The following is a 10,138-nucleotide window of genomic DNA, read 5'->3' as shown; positions in this document are numbered from 1 at the left end:
TTAGCAAAGTCGTAATAAAACATTTGACAGATTTTCGAGCGCCGTGTACATAAAATCGTTTCGAGGTACCTGAAAGTCATGTCAAAAAAAATTCAGCAAACACCTGACACAGGACCTGAAAGATGCACTCGGTCCTTCAGTTGATCCATCTAGTGTTCACCAAAGCCTCATCTCATGGTGTCAGTGAAGGGTGGCTGTCAAGAAGCCATTATTAAGGAAGGGAACAGGGAGAAAAGGCTGAGGGATGCCAAATTACACAAGAACTGGACTGAAAATCAGTGGCAGCAGGTCTGATGGAGTGATGAACCAAAATTTGACATTTCTGGTTCAAATTGTGGTAATATGTCTACAACCACCTGTAAACTACTGTACAGCTCTGTCATAGTTTGGGTCTGCATTTCAGCCAGGGTGTTGGGGATTTCGTCAAAATTGATGGAATTATGAAAAGTACCACCAGACTTTGATGCACCATGCAATACCATCTGGAAAGCGTCTGACCGGCAGCAGCTTACTAAACACATCGAAACACCATCATTCATGGACTGACCTGAGCCGTGTGGGATCATCTCGGCAGAGAATGGAACAAAACGGCAGCTGATATCGAAAGAAGAGCTCTGAATGTCCTTAAAGAAGCTCGGAGAACTATTCCTGAAGACTACTTAAAGGAATTCCAAAGAAATGTGCCTAAGAGAGTTCAGGGCGTGCTGAAGATAAAGATGCTCAAGCTCATTATATCAACTCTGTATGACGCCTTTTATACTGTATTTTCATGTAAACTTTTCAAATTTAAACTGTTGCACCCGTTTCCCAGCAAGTTATATGTTAGAATTAAGGTGTGGCTCAAACTTTTGCACAGTCCTACATTTCACATCTATAAAATGATTTGGCACCTGATAAACCTTTAAAAGCACTGACCTGCCTCTCCAACTATCTGTTTTAAACAACCAGCAGTTGTGTTGCGTTTTCGTCAGGTTAGTGGCTCAGACCTAAAACAGCCCAACATTATCTCTAATTCAGGTCTGGACCCAAGCTGACCCATTAAAGTACGTGGTACTCCTTTTATTTGTACTTGTGTACTCAGGCATAAATTAGACTTTTCAGGTACAAACTAAATAACACAAAGAGGAGCTCTTATAAAACAAGAGTGAGAGGCCCACTGCAAGAAGATGCACACCCAAGTGCTGAGATTGTAAAGATGAAAAGTGAGCAGAGGAAAATGAGCGTTTCAGGACAACGAGGCGGTTTCCTCTTTTCCCATCTGGCAGCCTCACAGCGGGGAGTTATGAGGTAGCCCCAACCTACCTCACATCTCCCCGCTGTGCAAGAACGAGCTCAGCAACACAAGCATCCTCTCTCTTTCGCGAGTGCATACGTGCACATCGACAGTGCTGCATGCCGATGAACCCATTTTCTTGGAGCACCTACACAAGCTGCAATATACAGATCATGTTTCACAGCGCTACAGCGAGAGGCAAACACCTCCCTCTGTTTGTGCTTCATTCTAGCTTCGCCCTTCTCTTCCCAACCACACACACCAACACCTTCCTCTTGTCAATTTTATTTTAATCCTTAACATAAAGACAGCTATAAATTAGGATAATCAAACCTGATTTATTACCTCCTGCACCCCCCCACTGTGTGTTCAAACAGGAAGCTAAAAGTTGTTAGCTGTTAAAGTGTTCAAAAACAGCAGGAGCTCGGTGTGAGGCCACAGTGGGCCAAAAAACACAAGATGACCTCCAGCAAGGACAAAATGTATCTGGACGTCTCTGTGAGCATCTGTCTCACTGTGTAAGTGTAGCACAGTGTCTGTGTGTGCATGGCTGGGCAAGAGAGACAGCACAACTGAAAGCCAGCACTCAGACGAGGACCCGGTGCATCGTCTGTCTCATCTCAGCCAGTTTACTTACAAACTCTTTAAGTTTGAATTTTAAAGCCAACAATGTGCACAGGGCAGTGATATTTAAAATGAAGGTAAACTATTCCAATCTCTGCAGCCCCAATTGTGTATCACTGATAGGTTTGTAGCTTGAACCCATCCACTGGAATGTTGAAGACAATATAATTACACTGCAAAGCAAGACACAAGTAGGCAAGCTTCATGTTACTCGTGCACGGGAGAGAACCGGACAGGCACCGTTCCTTCGCTTGACCCCAGTTGCTCTCGTCCGTTCTCCCGTACCACTGCCCTTTTATTGAGGTTACATGAATATGCATAAGTTCATTAACATATGATGTCTACATACACACAAAGAGTACCTTGCCTGTGTGTGTGTGTGTGTGTGTGTGTGTGTGTGTGTGTGTGTGTGTGTGTGTGTGTGTGTGTGTGTGTGTGTGGACTGCTGATCAAAGGGTCAAACATCCTTGGTCAGGAAGAGGGTAGGCTCCCCCTCACCCTAGATGGTTCATCCTAGATAACACGGTGAGGAAGTCCTGCAGTTCATCTAAACAAAGAGCATTTAGACTAGAACAGACGCAACTACGTTAATCCTACCATAAAACAATAAGACACGGTATGACCTCTCATGCTCCCAAAGTGCTGTCTAATACACACAAAGTTTGCAGACTATCAAGGATCAAAACCTCTACCAATCTACAACTAATTACAAAACTCTAAGCATATATAAGTAAATATTTCTAAGCATAAATGACAATCAACAATACAAATCTAACAATCACACACACACTAAGTTCTCCTCCTGCCTTCAGCCCAACCGTTGAGCGCGATGACAAATAGAGCCGCAGAATTTTGCTGCTGTGTAATTAAATTGAGACGTGGGGTCAAAATTCCCACCTAGATTGAGTGAGATGAAATAGAAATCGGCTCTCCTCTAACTGACTTTATAGAAATAATTACAGAAGCTGCATTTATAACTGTTATTAAATAACAGCAGCACACGAGAACTAAAGTGTAATCCCAGCACATTTCGCTTCGCTTGCACTGATTCTTTAGAGATGACGACTGTGGTGGGTAATTAAGGGCAAACAATATACAAGTCGCGTGAAAAATGGAGGCTGCATTACCTTTCCAAAGCTTCCTTTCCCGATGGCCCGCAGTATCTGGAAGTGGTCAAAGTTTACTGTGGAGAAAATGAGAAGCAGTTAGTGAGAACGTGTCAGTTTGAGCTGAGCTATAAAACAGGGAACATGACATGTACAGCACTGTGCAAAAGTCTTGAGCCATCCCTCATTTGCTTCCAGGGATCCGGACTTCCCTGTAATCTTTAAAGTGGTATTAAGGAATAGCTCTCCAGGCTTTTTAAAGTGTTTCTGATTTTTAATCCAGGGCTTGTATTTGACCACTTTTTGTCTGTTAAGACCCTTCACACTAATCTCTGAAACATTCAAACATAAACAGACACCTAAGTCACGGAAAGGACCAGAAAACTTAACAAAGAACCAATTTTAAATTGTATCTGTACACATTTACTTGCAGCCTACTGCAAAAAAACAAAAGCCCACATCATTTGTTCTCACTTCTTTAGTTGAAGAATGCAGTTAATAACACCGTTAACACAGACTGACCTGGCAAAACACGAAAAAATAAGGGGGTGGTTCAAGACTTTTGCTCGGTACTGTATGAGAAATGCAAATGTGCACTTCACAATGTATCGCTGCACTTCGGCAGTACTGTGAAGATTAAATGTTTTTTCCTTCCCGATGCATGTGAAAGGTTAAGACTTACATCTCCAAATGTACTGGAACTGATTTGAACCAGAGGACTCAGCCACACTGTTACTATGTACTGCATAAACACGTTTACCGATGAAGGTAAAGCAGACGCTGTCCTGACTGTGTGGCTAAATTTTGTGCTGAAAGCATCAAATCAATTGAATATGATTAACTTGCTATGAGAGGTTTTTACTCCAAGTGTGACTTTTTCTGGCTTCATACACCTTTCAGGGTCAAATTCAAGCACTTTGTAAGCACGTTTAATGTCCATTTTCAACATTTTCCAGCACATTACCATAAAAAGGATGCATATTTCACTTCGCATCACCTGAGTAAGACCACGTGAAAGGCCAAATTAATAAGTCTTCTCATCAGATATTGATGCTTCTTTCTTATGTGACACAAAAAACAGGAGGAGACAGATCTTTGCTTGTGTTGTTTTTTAAGTTCATTCATTCAAAACTAACTGTAAGACGCTTAACTACATTGCAGTCTGTGTTATTGTTGTAGACCTAATTATCACCTTTAAAGTGTTTGTGCTAATAACATCATGTAGAGTAAGACAGGCATAGAGAACAGCACTGACTGGGAGAGGCTTTGAACAGATGACATACTCAGATCAATTCAACACTTTAGACTTTAAAAATGCACAAGCGTCTTTCAAAAACCCATTTATTTAATCTATCATCATTGATATTATTATGTACAGTTATAATGTACTGTTCATCTCCCTTAAATAAACAGGCAGCCTTAAAGTGTGAAATAGTCACTTGTCTACTGTCTCAGTGGCTGATAGTGCCCCACAGGCCTCAATGTCAGCTTGAAGCCATTATGTTTCAATTGTTTAATGATAAACAGATTTTGAATGAAAGCGAGGAAACTTCGCTAGCACAAAAAAGTGCCTATTCTTTCTTCCCATATGGTTCAGTCATATTACCGTCATTTCCCCCTAAGCTGTTCCCAAAGACACCAGGTTAATACTTGAAAAGGCTGCAGCAATACACAAAAATATCATCAATATTCTGTTTACTTGGTGACAACGTCGCTTTTAGCCTTCAATCAGAAAGCCTGACGTTGGCTAGTTAAGCATCGGGCTAACGTTTAACGCTTTCACTTGAGGGAAGTAACTCGTATTACTGCTACTGCTGTGTAATCTTGGTTCAATTCACAGCATATTCTACAAGTTACCCTGCAATAACTAACTGTTAGAATAGCGCCACCGTATTGTATCGCACTGAGTGCACTTCAATCCTTTATCCCGCGAGTTTGCTAGCTAGCAAAATAATAATACCAATTTTAAACAAATAACATGTGTAACGTACACACTCGAGAAAATTATTTACTAGTACTTACGCAACTCCCCCGTTGTGAAAACGTACAAATCCTTCTTGTATTTTTCGTTTTCCAGCAAACACTCATTAAAACGGCCTCCAGGCACATTAGCGCACTCACCCCCGACTGATCAGGGAGGGGGTGGGGGGTCACACATTGAAACAGACTAACGTGCAGAGGTACAGCCCAGGCAGAGAAATGTTGCTTTTAGACTTTGCGACTCGTTTTATTTCTCTATCTGATAAGAAAACTATTCAATCAGATAGTTATTTGTGGTGAATGAAATACGGTTACAGTTTCAAGAAGTTTTAAGCACCAAATCCGAAATCCAAGCACTGCAATATTAAAATCCAATTCAATTTCTTGTTTGCTCCGAAATCTACGACATGACTATATACAGAAAAGCTTGACATGGTATGCAAAAAAAACCCCGAAGACAATACAAATACATGAACAAAAAATGTTTTAACTGTCAGTTATGTCATTTTAAAATTTTCCAAAACTAACATTTTCTTTGATTGACTGATATTAAATTGATTAGGGTCAAGTTTAGTGTGAACAATATTACACAAACAAGCACGTGTGTGCGCATGCGCACATATTAGAATCGCTTCGATCGCTTCTCATATGTGCGCATGCGCACATATTAGAATCGCTTCGATCGCTTGTGACGTGATAACTTTGCTTTGATCCTTTCTGATGTCATAACTTTGCTTTGATTCCAAAACCTATAAATAGGAGCGCTCACCTGTTACTTTATGCTTAACGGACGTTGACCTGCAGCAACTAAAACCCTTTTGAGAAGTTTTGAGAGCAATTTACGAGAGAAACCAAAACAAGTTCAGTTTTGTTTCTCACCAATTCACAGCGCAAACAGACACATTACACCATGTCAGCCAACCCATCCTTCGGCTCAGATGAGCTTGGAATATCTAAAGGGACCATTTTGGGAGATCACCACGTGGTGGAGGCTTTCCTTGGAGAAGGAAGCTTTGGTGTTGTAACGAAATGTCGCGATACAAAAAACAACAAAACTGTTGCTGTTAAAGTCAACAAAAGCGACCCTGAAATTCTGCTCCAGGCAAAACTGGAAATTTTCATCCTGGAGCAGCTACGACGCTTGGATCCAGACAGGTGCAACATTGTCGAATGGAACGGCTATTTCCTCGATGGAGAGCGCATTTGCTTGAATTTCGAACTCCTCGACCAAAGCCTGTCAGACTACATAGGGGACCGGAATAACCGAGGTCTCCCAATGAGAGAAATCAGGCCAATTTTGCATCAGCTCGCAAATGCTCTATTCCACCTGGGTTCTGTGGGAATAGTGCATGCTGACCTCAAACCTGTCAACATCATGGTTGTGAACCGCAGTGAGTCTCAAGTCAGAGTCAAACTTATAGACTTTGGCATCGCATGTAACACCTCTGCAGTGATTCCTGGTGACTGTGTGGGGACAATTGGTTATTGTGCACCTGAGATTATGCTTGGCACTCCATATGATGAAGCAATTGACATGTGGTCTCTAGGGCTGGTAGCTGTGGAGCTTGCTACAGGGGTGCCTCTCTATCCTGGGGAAGACGATTATGACGTTTTGAAATTCATAATTGAAACCCCAGGGTCAGCTACCAGATCATCTCCTAGAGTCTGGCTTGTACACTGACAGCTATTTCATCGAGGATAACCACAACGAACAGCGCTGGACATTTAAGACCCCAGAACAATTTCAATACGAGACAGATTATCGATCCAAGGAAACTCGATCGATAAAACTTAAGTGTCTCGATGACCTCGAACAACTGCTGAAGGTTAGGCGAGGACCGGAAAATGGCCAAACATTATTTGTAAGGCTAATCAAAGAAATGTTGGCCTTGGATGCAAATCAGCGCATAACACCCTCGGAGGTTCTGAAGCATCCCTTTTTCGACCCTGGCCTCTCAAGGAGAACCCCCTGCACTGACATGAATAGTACAGGGGGAGAACTCCTTGTGCTCTCTCAGCAGCCTTCAAGCTGGAAAAGTCATGGATCACAAAAATTCAGCTGCAGTTTCCAAAACTCAGTTGAATTTCCTCAAAAAAGAGACATCAACACCTCAGCCAACCCATCTGCCTCTGAAGATGATCTTCAAATAACGGAAGGGACCATTTTAGGAGATCACCACGTGGTAGAGGCCTTCCTTGGAGAAGGAGGCTTTGGTTTAGTAACCAGATGTCGCGATACAAAAAACAACAAAACGGTTGCTATTAAAGTCAACAAGAGCGACCCTGAAATTCTGCTCCAGGCAAAACTGGAAATTTTCATCCTGGAGCAGCTACGACGCTTGGATCCAGACAGGTGCAACATTGTCGAATGGAACGGCTATTTCCTCGATGGAGAGCGCATTTGCTTGAATTTCGAACTGCTCGACCAAAGCCTGTGGGACTACATTGGGGACCGGAATAACCGAGGTCTCCCAATGAGAGAACTCAGGCCAATTTTGCATCAGCTCGTAAATGCTCTGTTCCACCTGGGTTCTGTGGGAATAGTGCATGCTGACCTCAAACCTGGAAACATCATGGTTGTGAACCGCAGTGAGTCTCCCGTCAAAGTCAAACTCATAGACTTTGGCCTCACATGTCCTGCTTCTGCAGTGATTCCTGGTGACTGTGTGGGGACAACTGGTTATTGTGCACCTGAGGTTATGCTTGGCATTCCATATGACAAAGCAATCGACATGTGGTCTCTGGGGCTGGTAGCTGTGGAGCTTGCTACAGGGGTGCCTCTCTATCCTGGGGAAGACGATTATGATGTTTTGAAATTCATAATTGAAACCCAGGGTCAGCTACCAGATCATCTTCTAGAGTCTGGCTTGTACACTGACAGCTATTTCATTGAGGATAACCACAACAAACAGCGCTGGACATTTAAGACCCCAGAACAATTTCAATACGAGACACATTATCGATCCAAGGAAACTCGATATATAAAACTTAAGCGTCTCGATGACCTCGAACAACTGCTGAAGGTTAGGCGAGGACCGGAAAATGGCCAATCATTATTTGTAAGGCTAATCAAAGAAATGTTGGCCTTGGATGCAAATCAGCGCATAACACCCTCGGAGGTTCTGAAGCATCCCTTTTTCGACCCTGGCCTCTCAAGGAGAACCCCCTGCACTGACATGAATAGTACAGGGGGACAAAACCTTGTGCTCTCTCAGCAGCAATCATCGTTTGGGTGGCCAGAATTCTAGGGGAGCTAGAAATTCTTGTGGAAAAAAAAGCCCAAAACAATAACATCAACAAAAACAACCAATGAATGTGGTCTTAAACTTGGGCACAATTTGGCTTGAAATCCATCAACTAATCTCTCAATATTCAAAGCGGAGCAGCAGACAACTTACCATCACATCAGTCCTTCAATCAGACCTACAACAAACGTCTTCAGTCTCTCACCCCAACCGGTCGCAGCAGATGGCCGCCCCGACCTGAGCCTGGTTCTGCCGGAGGTTTCTTCCTGTAAAAAGGGAGTTTTTCCTTCCCACTGTCGCCAAAGTGCTTGCTCATAGGGGGTCATATGATTGTTGGGTTCTCTGTATGTATTATTGTAGGGTCTACCTTACAATAATACATACAGCCTTGAAGTGACTGGTGATGTGATTTGCTGCTGAATGAATTCGGAACTAATTGGAAATCTGGATATTAATTAAATAAACCTGCTTTGAGCATCAATTAATTGTTGTTTGAAATTCTTTATAAATATATAAATATAGTGCCACTCTTCTACTGTTTAAATTGCAACTGTTTAAAACCGACTAATTTATTCATACACTCGAGCATAAACACACGCACAGTAAATGGCCTGTATTTGTACAGCGCTTTACTTAGTCCCCAAGGACCCCAAAGAGCTTTACACTACATTCAGTCATTCACACATTCACACACTGGTGATGGCAGCTACATTGTAGCCACAGCTGCCCTGGGGCGCACTGACAGAGGCGAGGCTGCCGGACACTGGCGCCACCGGGCCCTCTGACCACCACCAGTAGGCAACGGGTGAAGTGTCTTGCCCCGGGACACAACGACCGAGACTGTCAGAGGCGGGGCTCAATCTGGCAACCTTCCAATTACAGGATGAACTGCGAACTCTTGAGCCACGATTGCCCTATATACACATATACTTTACTAGTACTAGTCAGTGCTTACATACTAGTTCTTTTCCCTACTTTTTCATGCTTACTGGTACAAATGCCTGTTACTAGAGTTAAATGCTATCAATGTATTCTCACAGTTATGGAACTGTACAAATGCATACAAAATAACGCTCACGTAAACATAACTGTGCACTAGTTTGCCCTTATTGCTGCAGTTTGTTTCAAGTTGTTCTCTCTCTCTCTCTCACACACACACACACACGCACACACAACACACACACACACACACACACACACACACACACACACACACATGTAACGTTTCAGCAAGAAAATACCGCCCCTCCCCCCCCACAGTGACACCACCACCACCACTAGTCTGCACAGCTGACATGAGGCAGCATGGATCCATCCTTTCATGCTATTTATGCCAAATTCTGACCCGACCATCTGCATGTCAGAGCAGAAATCAAGACTCATCAGAACCAGGCAACATTTATCCAATCTTCTCATGTCAAATTTTTGAGAACTGTAGCTTCAATTTCCTGTTCTTAGCTGACCAAAACGCTCTTCTTGCTTCATTCTTTGGTTGCAACAAATGGTTGTATGAGCTACGGTTGCCTTCCTATCAGACATTTTTCTCTGACCGTTGACATCAATAAGGCAGTTTTTCCAAGAGAACTGCCTTTCACTGGATATTTTCTCTTTTTTGTCACCGAAAAGGGTGTCTGTGTTACTTCTTGTCTTATATATATTGTCTCTGTTTTCCTCTGTCCTTTGTCAGAGTGTCTGTTCACCTACCCCCTGTGTCTCCATGTTCCCAGTGTTCAAGGTTTCCGAGTGTTTTCCCAGTTTAGGTTTTCATGGTTGGTTCTGTTTGCTACTCAGCCAGAATAAACAGCTCGCTCTTTTTAAAAGTAGGCTCCAGAATGGATGATGGCATGTTCGCATGTCTTTATGCAACACTGAGTGTGCTGAACTAAAGGTAGGCCTAGTTTCATTTTCAT

The sequence above is a fragment of the Simochromis diagramma genome, unplaced genomic scaffold (genome assembly GCF_900408965.1).
Source record: "Simochromis diagramma unplaced genomic scaffold, fSimDia1.1 OVJJ01000595.1, whole genome shotgun sequence".
NCBI lineage: Eukaryota > Metazoa > Chordata > Actinopteri > Cichliformes > Cichlidae > Simochromis > Simochromis diagramma.
Note: the sequence above shows the minus strand (reverse complement) of the source record.